This window comes from Emys orbicularis, chromosome 3, assembly GCF_028017835.1.
Source record: "Emys orbicularis isolate rEmyOrb1 chromosome 3, rEmyOrb1.hap1, whole genome shotgun sequence".
In the NCBI taxonomy this organism is placed as follows: Eukaryota; Metazoa; Chordata; order Testudines; family Emydidae; genus Emys; species Emys orbicularis.
Genome location: NC_088685.1, coordinates 126,150,354 through 126,168,234, shown reverse-complemented (window position 1 = coordinate 126,168,234; position 17,881 = coordinate 126,150,354). Strand labels below are relative to the sequence as shown.

The window sequence follows — 17,881 nt, the reverse complement described above, 5'->3', positions numbered from 1 at the left end:
TATACCAATGCCAGTGGAGCATGACAGTGAAGGACACTGGAGCTGTCCCCACAAGTACCACTGAGGGAAAATTTTCAGAAACTGTGCAGTGCATGCACACACCAAGCTTGGAATATACATGCCGCTTTTTGTAAAGTACTTACTACAATGAGGACATTATCACTAAGTGGGGTTCCTAGGTGCTACTATAATAGAAATCAATAAAGTAAATAGTATTAATAGTACTAAATGTTTATTTATTTGGGCATAAGCTTGCCCAAATAAATTTGTTAGTCTCTAAGGTGCCACAAGGACTCCTCGTTGTTTTTACTGATACAGACTAACACGGCTACCACTCTGAAACCTATCATTTATTTTACTGTAATCTAACTTAAGCTGCAACAAACATTTGTAACATCTGAAAAAGGAATGATGTCGATCATGAGTTCTTCCAGATAAAGTACTGTATCCCCATCTCCACCAATATGACTAGAGACGAGCTAAATCATTTTATAGGATTACTTAGGTCAGCAATACTCTGCAACCTTCAAGGTTTGTTTTTTACATTCTCTCAAATTGCATCAGGGCTTCCAGCCACACACAAGGGAAAACAGGACAAAAATGCAAAGAGATTCAAGTTCATCATGCTTATTAGTTTCTAAAGTACAAAAGGAAGTGCAAATATTTCAAAATGTTAATATATTTTCCAAGAGTCTTACATGTAAAGTTTAAGTAACAAGGTCATTCTTTTAACAAACTGTATCTCTACTTCTTAAATAAAAGACTGAAGTGTCATCCATCTGAACTAAGCAGGCCAAGCAAAATATCCTCCAATTCCTATGTTCTCCTCAATGTCGAAATGGGTGGATAAATTTAAAGCCTGCTCTCTCAGGAGTTGCTTTATAGGCAATTTTCTCCCAGTATCAAGGTCTGCAATTTCCATTTGGCTGCCAGTTTGCGATTAAATTCATCACCTTTATTATAAAAATGTGCTGCACTCCATGGCCTGCTGCACAAGAATTGCAAGACAGACATTTTTCACTGCTAATGGCAGCATCACTCTAAGGCAGTCACCACATCCATTTAGACATTAGCTTCTCCAACATGATGCAAGGACCTATCACTCACATGGGAAACCCCTAACAACTGTAAACTGCAGAGAAATAGTTCTGCACAGGTCGCATCTTTCAGTTAGCTTTTTCGACAAAAGCCACAATTATATTTCACATTAAATGCTATGACAAGTCAAGTTTTCTAGGTCTCTGGATCGTCTTTTTAAAGCTGACTGTTTACCTGCATTCAAATGTTAAGCAGCAAACAAAATATTTCATCTCTGTAAACATACAGGAAGTTAACAAACCTCAAACAATTGACTGATCTGACATTTTTCATTCCATTAACAACAATTTGGGTTTGTTTTACAGTTTAACTTTAGTCATGTGGGCACAAACCCAACGAGGAAAGAAAATAAAGATGATATGCATGTCTGTACATGATATTACATTGCTCTTTCACCTGGCTTTTCCTTTCCTAATGAACTACAAGGTAGGCACCTACTTTTTAGATATATTCCAATAAATCTTAAATACAGGCTTAAAACAATGCTTGATAAAATACTGGAAGAGGTACTTCTTTATTATTTGATATATTAAAGTTATCCTCAAGACAACTATCTAGATTAAAATAACCCAGTCGGTGGACTGTTACACTGTGTTTAAAAGAAATAAAATGCAATACTTTAAAAAGAGTCACTTCAGAGCTGGCAATTTCCTGGGAAAAATTAGTTTAGGACAGGATGCTGGTAAATACTGGCTTCAACATGGTTAGAACCAGGAAAAACAATTGCATCAGTATCCAGCAAGCACAGAACAAATCTTTTCAAACTTTGACTACATCCATTCAAAACTGAGGAATAAGCTCAGTCTATCTTCAAAGTTGGACTTCTGCTACAGAATTAAAAATTTTATTAACGCTAATGTTAAAATTAGATAATACACAGGTTAAGGAAAGAGACTGTCTATACATCTGGGTGTATCCAAAAGTAAAAAGGTTTGTTTAAAAGTCATACAATACATATAGTATATAATCAGCAATAACCCAAATTTAGATTAATAAACGTAAAGATATGTTTAGGTATTAGTATCCAAATATATGGGTACATCACTCAAGAAAAGTTATACAGAGAGATAGTTGTGGAAAGCAAATATAGCAATGAGTGAAGACTGTCCCTCGGTATTTGAGAAGTTAGGATAGGTTGTCCCTTAGAAAACGCAATCTATCAGGGAAGTTGACTGATTCCGCATTCTCTCAACACTCGCTCGTTACTGGGGTCCGGACTGGTAGCCTGCAACTCTGCAAGCTTCTGATTGCTTAATGCTTCAAGCCTACAACTCTGCATGATTGTCGTTTTCATATAATCGCATGTTTTATTTGTATATATAATATCACTAACAGAAATGAGTCATGAGAAAACACTGAAGCAAAACAGACATTCCGATGTTCAGTATTATAATTATATGAGTATTACACCCACTGCAATTTTACTTTATTTGTACAAACCTAAATTAATCTATGAATCTACTGTTTTACATTACCACAATTTGAATATGTAACTAAAACTGTGTAATGTGGAATGCATTAACAAAACAGTTTTTAAAATAGAAAATGCCTTGAACTGGGACTAATTTTTCCTAGGGCAGTTTAAAAAAAAATTTTTTTTTAACCTGGTAAAAGCCACCTTTAGTAAATACCATGCCATCCACGGTTAGGGTGACCAGATAGAAAGTGTGAAAAATCGGGACAAGGGATAGGGGGTAATATGCACCTATATAAGAAAAAGCCCCAAATATCAGGACTGCCCCTAGAAAATCGGGACATCTGGTCACCCTATCCGTGGTTACCTGATGAGAAGTAACCTTGAACATAAAGATCTTAATTTTTAAGATGTAAACTAAGAATAAAATACACAAATTGATAATACCTCATTTTTGGTCTGCTGTTCAAAACCAATCAGCAGGACAAGTTAGCTAAGGCAGTTGCGATAGTTATGTCTATTGGAAAAAGTGAAAAACCATGCTACATGTAACACAGGGGGATAGAAATCAACAGCTATCAAAAGGTAAGCACAGCCACCAAGGAGAAAACGCTATTTTAAAGCTTTTTAAAAGGATACTACCTACAATACAATCAGATGAAAAAAAGTTAAAATAAGAATTTAAGGGATGTTGTTAAACATGTTTGCATTAGGGCTGTCAAGCAATTAAAAAAATTAATCACAGTTAATCACCCGATTAATCACACTGTTAAACAATAATAGAATACCATTTATTTAAATATTTTTGGATGTTTTCTACATTTTCAAATATATTGATTGCAATTCCAAACACAGAATACAAAGTGTACAGTGCTCATTTTATATTTATGTTTGATTACAAATATTTGCACTGTAAAAAAAAGAAATAGTATATTTCAATTCACCTAATACAAGTACTATAGTGCAATCTCATCATCATGAAAGTTCAACTTAATTCTACATTTGTATGTACAAAAAAATAACTGCATTCAAAAATAAAACCATGTAAAACTTTAGAGCCTACAAGTCCACTCAGTCCTACTTCAGCCAATCGATCAGACAAACAAGTTGGGTTACAATTTGCAGGAGATAATGCTTCTTGTTTACAATGTCACCTGAAAGTGAAAACAAGCGTTCTCATGGCACTGTTGTAGCCAGCGCCGCAAGATATTTACGTGCCAGATGCACTAAAGATTCATATGTTCCTTCATGCTTCAACCACCATTCCAGAGGACATGCGTCCATGCTGATGACAGTTTCTGCTCAATAATGATCCAAAGCAGAGCAGACCGATGCATGTTCATTTTCATCGTCATGAGTCAGATACCACCAGCAAAAGTTGATTTTCTTTATTGGTGGTTCAGGTTCTGTAGTTTCCATATCTGAGTGTTGCTCTTTTAAGAATTCTGAAAGCATGCTCCATACCTCGTCCCTCTCAGATTTTGGACAGCTCTTCAGATTCTTAAACCTTGGGTTGAGTGCTGTAGCTATTTTTAGAAGTCTCACATTGGTACCTTCTTTGCATTTTGTCAAGTCTGCTGTGAAAGTGTTCATAAAATGAACATGTGCTGGGTCATCATCTGAGACTACTATAACATGAAATATATGGCAGAATGCAGGTAAAACAGAACAGACATACAATTCTCCCCCAAAGGAGTTCAGTCACAAATGTAATTAACACATTCGTTTTTTAATGAGCATCATCAGCACAGAAGCACGTCCTCTGGAATGGTGGCCAAAGAATGAAGGGGCATATGAATGTTTAGCATATCTGACACGTAAATACCTTGCAACGTCGGCTACAGAAGTGCCATGCGAATGCCTGTTCTCACTTTCAGGTGACATTGTAAACAAGCAGTGGGCAGCATTATCTCCTGCAAATTTTAACCAAACTTGTCTGTCTGAGTAATTGGCTGAAGTAGGATAGAGTAGACTTGTAGGCTCTAAAGTTTTACATTATTTTATTTTTGAATGCAGTTATTTTTTGTACACAATTCTACATTTGTAAGTTCAACTTTCATGATAAAGAGATTGCACTACAGTACCTGTATTAGGTGAATTGAAAAATACTATCTTGTTTTTTAAAGTGCAAATATTGGTAATAAAAAATAAATATAAAGTGAGCACTGTACACTTGTATTCTGTGTTGTAACTGCAATCAATATATTTGAAAATGTAGAAAACATCCAAAAATATTTAATAATTTTCAATTGGTATTCCATTGTTTAACCGTGCGATTAATCATGATTAATTTTTTTTAACTGTGATTAATTTTTTTCAGTTAATCGCGTGAGTTAACTGCAATTGGCATCCCTAGTTTGCATTACAGTCATATCATAAAGATAACCAGACTATATCTACTATCAGTTGTATTCCACTTTTTGAATTTCACAATCTGAGCTTATTTAGCTGTTGCCACATTGCATAAATTAGTATTGGACCCCAAACTCTTATCACTTCTCTTCTGCAAGGCATATTCCTTATTAAAAAGATTGCAATAGCTGGTGACTGTACTAAATTCAGAGTAACTGCACCCCAGCCAGCTACCAATCTCTCCTGTGATCTCTCTTCTAGTCACACACTTCATCTGGCCACATGACTAGGGATAAAATGGCAGAATGGGAGGAAGAAGTGCTATTGTTTTGGTTGATTTTTATTTGAATCTCCTCTCTTCTTGTGTTTTTAAATGCATATCAAGGAGCATTAAGAAAAAAAACAAATTTTGTAACACACAAGCAACCTTTGATGTGGAATTTATGTACAGCCAAAAACTACATAAATTTAGACTGAACACTAGACTTCTGCTCCAAACATGACTTATGTTATTTATACCCTACCACATACTATTTCCATTTTATTTTATCCCACTTAACAGCCTGTGTTGAGTTATAATAAAAAGCTATTACTACAGGGGATTATCAAAGGTATAGCTCTAGTATTGATTTGCTGGATAAGTAGTTTCAAAAGTATTGCATAGTTTTGGAAAATGCTGCATATACAACCCAAGATAAATAACTGGACATCTGTTTTACAGTTACTTCATTAATAGACTACATTCTTTGCTTAATTAGATTATGTTAAACTTCAGTCAGTAATGCTGGATATTTGAGATGCTTGTTCCTCTGATAGGATATTGTTAGCAACTTTTTCTTGACATGAATGAGAAAATGACATTCCTTGTCACATTGTAATTAACTGGTTTTCCACTGCAATGCAGCATGGAAAGCTGATTTCAGCTCAACTTTATTGAAAACAATAGCTGGTATATGCAAGCTGCAGTTCCGATTGTTAAAAGCAATGAGCTGTGAAATAACTGGTACACCAAGTTTCCAGGACTATTTGATGAAATTAACAACTAGATAAGGTAATGCACGGTCAGTATTTATTTCTTGTCTTTTTAATGTTATCTGCAATTACAGCTCTCAAACCAAAGCATGACAAGGGGACTACTGTTATGTCAAATTCTGTCAAAACTGAAGCAAAACATGGATTATTTTAGAAACAAGTGATCTGTGACACACAAAGTTCCATCAGAGGACAGGTATGATCCTTTGTAGTAAAAAAACTCAATTTACTAGGTTTACATCACTACATCCCCCTTGTTCTCAATATAAGTTACCCAGGTGTATATTTTGCTCTGACCACACAGTTTGAAACCAACCATAGATTTTGAGTGGGGCACTATAAAGAAAAAGCACCATTCAGAATGGAAGTTTGACCCTTCATTTGGCCTTACCTATCCTAAATTCAAGATGTACCCCAAATGGCACCAGTGAAGAAAACCTAAAACTAAAAAGGGCCACTAAATTTATTTTTAAGTTGACTTCAGAAGAGTAGAATCTGATTTATTTAAATTCCTTTAGAATTGTTAAGGTTTTCCTTCTCTTCTGTTTAGAAGTCATCTTTCCAGCACAGGTGAAACTTACCGGCCAAATAAGGAAGAACAGTGAAACTGACAATACAAGAACTGTTATATTAGAATTTTCTTCACTAACTTTTCAGTTACAGCAATTGTATGTGTAACAAATACAGTAGGTACAAAGTCTTCAAATGGGATTTTCAAATTAACAATGTAACTATAACAATAATAACTCAAGTTAGCATCTAATATCAACACAGATAGGATTTAGTAGCCAAATCAAACTTATACAGCAGTAATTTCAATATTTGCATGGTCAATTAACATATACAAAATTACAATTTTACTGTTGATAGTAGTAGTGTCAGCTGGTAGACTATCCTGAACTAACAATTGATGTAAGCACTTTTATTCTAAGTTTTACAAAGACAGTTTAAAATGTCTATACTCTAAACCAGGGGTTCTCAAACTTCATTGCACCGCAACCCCCTTCAGACAACAAAGTTATTACATGATCCAAGGGAGGAGAGGCAGAGCGCCTAAGCCCTGCCACCCCGGGTGGGAAAGAGGGGGTTGGAGCCCAAGCCCTACCGCCCTGGGTGGGGGTGGAGCTCAGGCTTCAGCTTCAGCCATGAGTCCCAGCAAGTCTAATGCTGGCCCTGGTGACTCCATTAAAATGGGGTTGCAACCCAGTTTGAGAAACGCTGCTCTAAACAGCAATAGTGTTGTTTTGTTTTACTGGGAGATGTTCCTCTTAAAGTACAAGACAGCCTCTTTTGGAAACATCACATATGAACTGCCAGAAGTAGAATCAAACTGAGTTAGTGTCTTTTTAATTATTTAAAACCAATGTTAAATACAAATCACCCAAACGAACAAAACATTTCATTGTGGGTGCTTCAAATGTAATAAATAAGTTAAAAATTTAACATGATTGAGTACAGTAGTTTTAGGAGTCTCCTTTCAATGTTACCCAAATTAAAGGATATTTACATCTTAAAACAATGGATAATTTGCATATACATGCTGGAAAGAGGGATCAGTAACCAGTGTTCAGCCTCTTAAATATAATTGCTTTCCTAAGTTAAGCAACAAATTAAAAGAAAATTAAACCTGTCACTAACACAACTGCTTTTTCTGACAGTCAAGTGAAGTTTGAGAGAAAAATATTTCAATCTTAACTGAGATATTCAAGCCCCATGTACTTTAACATCTGCAGCCTGATCCCACAACCTAGGGGTGGCCAGCCTAAGCCTCAGAAGGAGCAAGAATTTACCAAGTAATACATCAGTAGCCCCCAGCAGCCCTACTACCACCACCACCCCCAGCACCTCCTGCCCGCCGGCAATCAGCTGTTTCACAGTATACAGGAGGCTCTGGGATGGAGGGGGGAGGAGCAAGGGTGCAGCAAGCTCAGGGGAGGGGGCAGGAAGGGGCAGGAGTCTTGGGGTAAGGGATGGAGTGGGGGCAGGGCCTGGGGTTGAGCAGTGGAAATTTGGCACCTGTAGCTCCAGCCCGAGAGTCCGCACCTATGCAAGGAGCCGCATATTAAACTTCTGAAGAGCCACATGCGGCTCCAGAGCCACTGGTTGGTCACCCCGCCAAAACCCTTACTCATGATATCTATGGGAGTGTTCCCACAGAATCGAAACAGTATTGCCATGGTGTTCTTGGGCACATTCTACTACTGCAATTGTAATACTACCAAACCACACAATTTAGTAGGGTACATTTACACATCTATCCTCAGTCATTTTACTAATAAAACTTAAAAGGGTTTTAAAGTTTCTAGTATGAATAGTGAGGCAATGCACACCACATGGGTGTGATTTAACTGCATTATCATGTGGTCTGTAGACCCTGCTGGTACGCACTAAACATTCCTTATTGAGCTTTATCATCATCGGTGATCCCACAATGTCAAGGATGATTTCTTTCACAGATATTTTTCATGGGTCCTTTGGTGACTGAGGAGGCCGATCCTTGAGCCACAGGCTCATTGACAGACATTGCAGGTGGTGATGGAACACAGGGTTGGGCAACGATTGCTGCATGACAGTTGTCTTTCCTTTCTTTCCCGGCATTTTTCTGCGACCACAGCAAGGTGATTTTCCTCAAATGTGGACATTTCCTCTCTGACAATTCTTTGCCAGTTATCCCTAGACCTGGGCTGCTGTCCATCCCCCAGCGTGTGGTGTCAAAGCCACATCTCTTGATGTTTATCTTGAGGGTGTCTTTAAAGCATTTTTTAAAAAAAGAGGAGCTTTAACATAGAACTGATTCAAGCAGCACTACAGTAAAGTGCACCAGCAGGGTCTACATGGACCAATTATACACAACACATTAGTGCGCATTACCTCACCCTGCAGATTAGCTCAAAGAGGCAATCTTGACAGACTTCTAATGATGCCTCCTCCAGGTGCAGAGAATACTGCCCGAAGAGATGTGTTTCACTTCTGAGATCATGGTTTCATGTGATAGTGTGGAAGGCTAATCACAAAACTCAGAGTAAAGAACTTTTGCCGCAAACATTCTTTATGCTACATTTTGTGCACACCTACTTACAGAGCCTGACTGACAATCACTGATGATGCCAGAGCATACAAAAAAGCAAATCAAACAGGTGTTAGTTTTAGCCTCAATAAAAATGGGCAAATGAGAGAAAAGAAGTTAGTGAGATAAAATGGAAGAACAAAACTGTAGATGAAATTGCTCACCAACATGTTAAGTCAATACATTTAAAGGATTGTTAAATTTAAGTTAACATAAAAATTTTATTTCGTGAAGTTAGATTGTACTAAGCTTAAGGTCAATAGAAATATTTTCATGATTTCTGTAGTCTGAAGAAAACCTTTGTGAAATAAACAGCATAAATGGTGAACAGGGAAATGGCTTTATAAAATTGTTTTAATAAGCAAAAGTTTATACAATACAGGTAACAATTTTAAAAAGTAATTCATATTTTAACCCAAATGCATTCCTTAATCAAAAATAAAAGCTATATACTAGAAACATGTTATTTGACAGTAAACCTTTAAAAGGTAAACTCTTCTATACTTTCTTCATGTGACTTTCATATTAAGACACCTGGAAAAAAGCAGTGTTGGTCCTCACACTGCTGTAATTTTATTGTCACCTTTAGACTTCTCTTAATGCTACTTCATGGCTTGTTTGAAAGTTTTTAGGAAGGTGGAAGTATAATCTGATTTATTAAATTCCAACTATTAAGTTTAAAAGCTAGTTTGCTATTTTAAGCAAACAGTTTTTGAAGGACGGATATCATTTCTGAAAAGGAATATATTCCAGTGCAAAATGCTGAACACTTAATTTTAGGAGGCCAGTTTTTAACTTTACACTCATGTCTTTTATGCAAAAACTGGACTGTGTTTTGCTTATTTAAATCTAAATTTACTGGCTTTGCTATGAAGATAGTTAACTATTTATAAGAAACCTGTAACACTATTTCAAAATCAGTGAGTGTTTTCTGCAGTAATTTACATAGTACATAATGCATTTCTTTTGAAAGTAAATACATTTTGTTTAGTCTTTCTACCACATTTATGGTACAATCCCACTCAAATTAATACATGCACAATATTTGCCTTTATATTTGCAGCATTAAGAAGCCAATTAGCTTCAGGGCTCGGAAATTATCCAAGTTTCATTAGTAGTCATATTCATTCCTTCTTCAAAATCCCAAGCTATTTACAATGACATTAAACTGTCCTCCATCTACAGTATCTCCACTATGTAACATATATAAGCTACTGGTTAGTAGTTATAGTATTAATTAGAAACTAAAAAAAGTTTACGCTTTATTAATAGAAACAAGAGATCCTCTGTAAGCTTTATCATTAAATGTATATTATATTATATTTCTATATGTACTTAATATCAAGGAATATCATGGTAAAAATTTTGAAAAGAGAAAAAATTTTCTCCATAGATCTGTCCTTCTGATGCAATTAAACAAATCTAACCCCCAGCATAGATAGCTCTAGGTTGATGGGAGAGTTCTCCCATCGACCTAGCTACTACCACTTGGAGAGGTGGACTACCTACAGGACCAGAGAAGCCCTCCCATCAGTGTAAGTAGCACCTTCAGAGGGGAGGTCTGCACTATCATTTAAGTCAATATAACTTACATCACTCAGGGGCGTGACAAAGCCTCTTCCCCACAAAGCAAGTTTTGTGTTGTCCACACCGGTGCTACGTCGGCGGGAGACACTCTCCTGTTCACCTCAGCAAAAAGCAGAAGCTGTGTTGAGTAATTATAATGACGGGAGAGTGCTCTCCCATCAGCATAGCGTGTCCTCACCAGACATGCTACAGCGGTGCGGCTGCACCAATGTAGCACTGTAGCATAGATTTGTCCTGTATCACTACAGCAGCACAGTTGCTACAGTTCAGCTGTGCCACTGCAGCATTTTAAGGGTAGACAAGCCCTGGGGAAGCCCAAGTGTACAGAACTGATTGCACACTCAATTTATAAATTTGTTAACACCTTATAATAGTCTAAGACACTGAGTAAGGAATACAGGTGGCTCACAACCTTAAATGTAAACATTGGAAATTATTTGTGTGAGAGAAATATACTCATGTTTTCTGTACAAAGTAAATCAGACATCAACAGCAACAAAGTATGTTTAATATTCACTAAATAAAATAGATAAACATATGCACATGGCAAAAACAAGGAACCGCATAATCTACTTCTGTTAAAGCTTGCTTCTCCATATCTTCTTGTGCAATGCTTGGAGAAGCAACAGGCAATTTTATATCTAGACTAATCTCCTTTAGTTCATAACTATTTCTTTATTTTCTGTGCACTTGGTGTTTTACCCGTATATACTGAATCATAAGCCGGTACGTTTATAAGCCAACAACCCCCAAGATGGATAAGTAAAAATGGAAAAATTTTATGACCCATTCATAAGCCGACCCTATAATTCAGGGGTCAGCAAACTTTGGCTCCCAGGCCATCAGGATAAGCCGCTGGCAGGCAGAGATGGTTTGTTTACCTCGAGCATCCGCAGGCATGGAGGTAAACCTAAGTAAACAAAGTGTCCCAGCGTGCCAGCTGCTTATCAGAACTAGCTGGGACAACAACTGGTGGGGAAATTTTTGGGGGGGGGAGAGGGAGAAGCTGGGGGTCAGGGGAGTAACCCCTGTGACCACCCCACCTCTAGCTCGGGACCCCCACACTCTCCCCATCCCTTCCCACCTTATCTGGGCCGGGCCGGGCAGCGCGGCCGCAGCCTGCTCCGGCGGGCCGGGCCGGGCAGCGCGGCCGCAGCCTGCTCCGGCGGGCCGGGCCGGGCAGCGCGGCCGCAGCCTGCTCCGGCGGGCCGGGCCGGGCGGCCGCAGCCTGCTCCGGCGGGCCGGGCCGGGCCGGGCGGCCGCAGCCTGCTCCGGCGGGCCGGGCCGGGCCGGGCGGCCGCAGCCTGCTCCGGCGGGCCGGGCAGGGCCGGGCGGCCGCAGCCTGCTCCGGCGGGCCGGGCCGGGCAGGGCAGCGCGGCCGCAGCCTGCTCCGGCGGGCCGGGCCGGGCAGGGCAGCGCGGCCGCAGCCTGCTCCGGCGGGCCGGGCCGGGCAGGGCAGCGCGGCCGCAGCCTGCTCCGGCGGGCCGGGCCGGGCAGGGCAGCGCGGCCGCAGCCTGCTCCGGCGGGCCGGGCCGGGCAGGGCAGCGCGGCCGCAGCCTGCTCCGGCGGGCCGGGCCGGGCAGGGCAGCGCGGCCGCAGCCTGCTCCGGCGGGCCGGGCCGGGCAGGGCAGCGCGGCCGCAGCCTGCTCCGGCGGGCCGGGCCGGGCAGGGCAGCGCGGCCGCAGCCTGCTCCGGCGGGCCGGGCCGGGCAGGGCAGCGCGGCCGCAGCCTGCTCCGGCGGGCCGGGCCGGGCAGCGCGGCCGCAGCCTGCTCTGGGAGGCGGAGCCCAGCGGCACAGCTGCAGCCTGTCAGCCCCAGAGCTGCAGCTGCTTCGGAGGCTGGGGGGAGAGGAGCGTGGCCAGAAGCCGAGACACTGGCCCCACCTCTTCCCTTCTGGTTCTGCTGGCTGTGCTACCTCTCCTTGCTCCCTCTGTTGGGGGGGAGGGGCTGTGCCCCACCTCTCCCTCTCTATACCCATTCATAAGCTGACCCCCTTCTCTGGTGCTTCCCTTTTTTACTAAAAAAAGTCAGCTTATGAACGAGTATACATTATATATATATATATATATATATTATATATATATATAAAAATAATGCATAAATACCAAATAACTGGAACTCAAAGATATAAGAAGTTAAACATGAGAAAATTAATTTGAAGCATAAACTAAAATAATCTTGCTTCCAAATCACTATCTGCACAAGAAATCCATTGGCCTGTAACATTTCTGAGAATAATCAAGACATTTAACTGAACTTCAGGTATCTGCCTCAGGAATGTAGCAACTCTGAGTCCTAAATATATATGGTGTTTAAAAATCCTTTTCCATATTGTATGATTCTGTTGTCCATTTGCCAGACTAAGCTACAGAAGTCGCTAAAATTCTTGAAGTATAAAAGGACATGTTTTCTACTCAGCCAAGCACAGGATTGCAGCTCCTCCTCACTTAATTACCCTGCACATAGCTAAATATCAGCTGCCATCCCTCAAGACTGTGGCCTTAACAGTGGGCTGTAGTGGCTATCTACTGCAGCACCCACTTTCATCCAATTAATCATAGTCAGCCTTCTTGCTGACACTCTTCAGGCTGCCTGGTTGATAAATTGCTCTGTTATTCACCCTATGTTAATCTGAGGCAGACGCAAGTGTACCTTTCTGACTGAAGACACTTAGCAATATTAAAACTCTGAACTACCAAGTAGCCTCAATGTGCATTAAACCTCCCATTTGGAACCAACAAGTTTCCTCATGAATAGTTATGAATAAAACAGTTAGTAAATCAATAGGCACTAGCTTTATGTACCCCATTATCTATATAGCTGATGCACTGTCCTTTGGTCCCCTAGGAACTACACCTGAATTATGAGTGACTGGAAACACTGCAATACCTATGGAATTTAATCTAAATTAACCCTTTATCACTGCAAATTGTTTCACTTAAGGCTTGATTAGTTAGAACACACAGGTAACACAGCTTCTGTATAGAGACTGTCAGATGTTTTACTTCATAAATTCTGAATTTTTTTTTAAATGAATAGCCCTACTGGAAACAAGCCAGTGTCCCATTTTTATATTTCTACCGAGATAGTTTTGATTCTGGATTAAACAAATGTAAATATTTCAATTAACATTCTTTTCAATTCACTCTCCAAAAATGATTTATGCCTCAGTGGCTGGACGCAAAAACAAACCTTTCCGTGAAGAGGGAAAAGAGCAAAATATTGTATTAAGCTTCATGAAGACTTATTTGCTTAAGAGTAACAATTCCCCCCCCCCCTTTTTTTTTAATACTATTACTACTGTCACTTGTCTATGGTCTCTCTCAAAAACACTACCACGTGATAACTGACCATTGTAACAATTGCATGTGTGAAAGAAAAAACACTCACAAGTAATCTAGCCTTCTCTCTAGGCCAAAACTGGCCTTAAGATATTTATTTGCAAATTCAACTGTCTTCCAAATCAGACTACAGTAACTCCTCACTTAAAGTCGTCCCAGTTAACGTTGTTACGTTGCTGATCAATTAGGGAACATGCTCGTTTAAAGTTGTGCAATGCTGCTTTGTCCACTGCTTGCAGGAAGAGCAGCGCAGTGGAGCTAGCTGGTGGGTGGTTGGAACCAGGGTGGACAGACAGCCCCCCTATCAGCTCTCCCTATCAGCTCCCCGCTCACCTAAGTTCCCTGTGCAGCAGCTGTCCAGCAGGCTAGCAATTGCAGCTGTCCCTCCCCCCACTGCCACGTGCTGCTCCTGCCCTCTGCCTTGGAGCTGATCCCCGAGACTCCTGCTTGCTGGGGGGGGGGGGGGGGGGAGAAGAGAGGAAGAAGGGGACTAATGTCAGGGTGTCCCCCTCCCCCCACACCCCGCTTACCCCATCTTCCATAGAGCAGGGGGACACACGACAGAGGGAGCTTCCAGGCAGCAGCAGCTGCAGCCCAGTCTCAACTTGCTGATCTAATTAACAAGGCAGTGTACATCTGACCCCACTCTTCATACTTAAAGGGGAAATGCGTACCTCTCACACACACACACACACACACACACACACACACACACACACAGGGTGTGTGTGTCTGCCCTCCCTCCTTTCCTGCTGCTTTGTACAGTAGACTGTGAGAGTTAACCCTTGAGGGCTCAGCCAATTGCTAGTTCATCATTTAGCAGTAAGGCATTCCCTGGAAATATCCCACCCTCTGCCTCCTCCACCTCAACCAAGCTTCACAATCATCATCGTGTACCAGTATTAAATAGTTTGTTTAAAACTTATATTGTGTGTGTGTATTATATATTTTAGTGTCTTTTGTCTGGTGAAAAAAAGTTCCCTGGAACTTAACCCCCTCATTTACATCAATTCTTATGAGGAAATTGGATTTGCTTAACATCGTTTCGTTTAAAGTCGCATTTTTCAGGAACATAACTACAACCTTAAGTGAGGAGTTATTGTATATCCTTAAATTATATAATTCATTTCACTAACTTTCATAATGGGGCCAAAACAATTTAATTAGATTTGACAGAGAGCTGGATAAATTCATGAGTGCAACTGTATGACAGGATTGCTTGTTATGATGGTTGGGCGCAAGACTCAACAGCCTCGGGGCTCACTTGCGGTTTATGTCTTACCCTGAAGCATGAACTTTAGGAATGTTTCAGCCAGCCACCAGGAGGGGTCAGAAAGGGATTTCTCCCCTTACTGTATTCTGCGAGGATTTTAGCATCATCTCCTTCCTCTGAAGGATCAGGGACAGCCACAGCTGGAGATAGGACATGGAGCAAGGTGGTCAGGGCTCTGAGGTGGCATTGAGCGTTCTCTCTCTCAGGTGCTTGGCTGGCTGGCTCTTGCTCAAGGTCTAACTGATTGCCATATATGGGATCAGGAAGGAATTTTTCCCCCGCAGGGAGTGTGTGCGTGGGGTCACTTGCCAAGACTATCTGGAGGTCTCTCACTTAATCGTTTCCCTCAGATTGCAGGGGCTTCAAGCACTGGTGCATGTCGATCCCTCCTATTCTGTGCCTGTGGCACAACAGTCTAGCCTCCCAAGGGCTGTAATACCTGTGGTCTCATTTTGGTTGTTAGGTTTAGGGCACATGTGTTGGTGACCTGTGATATACAGATCAGACTAGTGGTCCCTTTTGGCCTTAAAATTTATGACTATGAATGTAATCTGTGCCCATGTTTTACTTAATTTACATAGCACCTGTTATATAGTTCTTCAAATACCACTTTGACAATAAAGTCTGTTCACATCAGCAGTTAGATGAGGAGATTAATAGAATCCTTACTAAAAGTCATGCAAATAGGTATATTCACAAATAGGGTAGGATTTCCACACACACACAAAAATCACAAGCAACTTGGAACACAAGTTTCACTGACATTGGCTCTCTCTTCACTGCAAGAAAGGTGAGACAAAGTCAACACTATGTCCCTCACCCAGGAACAAACTCACCTAGCTACATCATGGTGAAAACTGTCTATGCCTTCTCTCCACTATGATTTTACAGTGAGATAGCTAATACACATTACCTTGTTGTAAGAACACCCTTTTTATGTAAAAGACATACCCTTGAGAACAAAAATCCCACTGATTTTCAATGGGACTAGTGCTCTTAAAGTCACTTACGATCTTCTGCAAATCCTTTTCTAAATACCTATTTATTCAGACCAGATTCAGATTAACTGAAACGGTTATAAGCTACTGACAAGAGAATTCTCTAAGTACAGTATTTAGAAATTTTGTTTTAGTTGTTTTGTAGATGCTTCACAGGGCATATGTAAAGTAAGTTCTATGAAGCAACTCATGCTTGTCCCCACTAACACTTAAAAATAAACTGAAGTAGACTGAATTTGGGGCACTTAGTGAGAAACTAGCATTGGACAATACAAGGACAGAGGGAACTTTGTACAAGTTTTTTCCATGCATCTAAACCAAACGAACCTGAAGTACAGCACCCCAATTACTACAAGTTTAGACTTCCTCCATACCTGTATTCAGGAATTGTGCCGTGACTTTTGAAGATTTAAAGGCAATTAGATTAAGACCAACTTAATTAACCCATAATTTACACAAGTACTAAACAAGCTGCCACCACTTAAAGAGTTGACCACCATCACAAATACAAGCACTACATAACGAAGCTAATTGCCTTTTTTTAGTATTGATTTTATCCTGATCTGCCAACCAAAAATTTGATATTAAACAAAATGTAATGTGCCACTGGCATCTCCTTTGAAGAAACCCCTCACACTCCCTTTCTCAGATACTAGACATACACCTCTACCTCGATAGAACGCTGTCCTTGGGAGCCAAAAAAATCTTACCGCGTTATAGGTGAAACCGCGTTATATTGAACTTGCTTTGATCCACCGGAGTGCGCAGCCCCCCCTTCCCCCCGGAGCACTGCTTTACCGCATTGTATCCAAATTCGTGTTATATCGAGGTAGCGGTGTACTTTAACTGCTGTACTTTAATAAGAGAACACATGGCTGGGAGAGAGGGGAGTAAAGTTTCCAGAAAGCAAAAGGTAGGTGGCTCTCCAAGATAATGTGTTTAATACAGACTGAAGAACTAAGAGAAAGAGATACAGTTTCAGAAGTGGAGAGGTTTAAACAATGAAGTTTCCAGCAAAGTTTAACACTGGATGCTAGCAGGCCTATGAGATGGGATTGTCTATTTGAAACTAGACTGAGACAAACAAACAAAAATATACTATTAGCACTATTTGACACCTGTTGGCAGTCTCAGATGCAAAGAACCGAACACATATGAGGACTAGAGATGAACCTCTTAGCCCAGAGAAGATCCACCCAGAACAGGGATGAAATAGGTGGGAATCTTCCACCACCTCTGTTCACATTATCTGTTCAGTTGATAAATGAGAAACTTAAGTCTCTGGAGCTCTCTGTGTAGTACCTATACAGAAATAACTCTACTTGAACTTTTCTTTAAAAATATTACTACAAGTGCTCATTCAAATGTTTTATACTGCTATACTGATAAGCCCACCTGAATGTCAACTGTGCAGTAAAGTTTTCTTAATTGATTTTCCTCAGAAGTTTCCTGAATATATGTGTGTTTTTAAAAGAAAATTAAGGATTGCACTTCCTAGAATGGAATAATAAAATCACAAGGTGTCATAGTTCCTAGGATATGCCATCTTAAAAGTACAGAAACCTACCCTAATTCATTAGAATGAAATAAAATATCCTCAACATTCAATCACTGTTTCTATTTCCACACGGGGGATGAGATTTTCAAGAGGACCTAAGTTGAGAGCATAAATCTCATTGGCTTTCAACAGGATTTGCGCTCCTATAACCACCTACTATG

The 17,881-nt window shown here is 40.4% G+C and overlaps 1 protein-coding gene across 9 annotated transcripts in view; it reads right to left on the bottom strand.

The window, feature by feature from the left end:
* Positions 1–17,881, bottom strand: part of QKI (QKI, KH domain containing RNA binding) — a 323,675-nt gene that overhangs the window by 297,671 nt on the left and 8,123 nt on the right. Inside the window, exon 1 of one of the 9 annotated variants that reach the window (XM_065401360.1) lies at positions 2,960–3,018. The exons of the other annotated variants lie outside the window; for them this stretch is intronic. The gene's annotated coding sequence lies outside the window, so the exon portion shown is untranslated. Of the gene's footprint in view, positions 1–2,959; positions 3,019–17,881 lie in introns of those variants that run through there. 9 annotated transcript variants of the gene reach the window in all.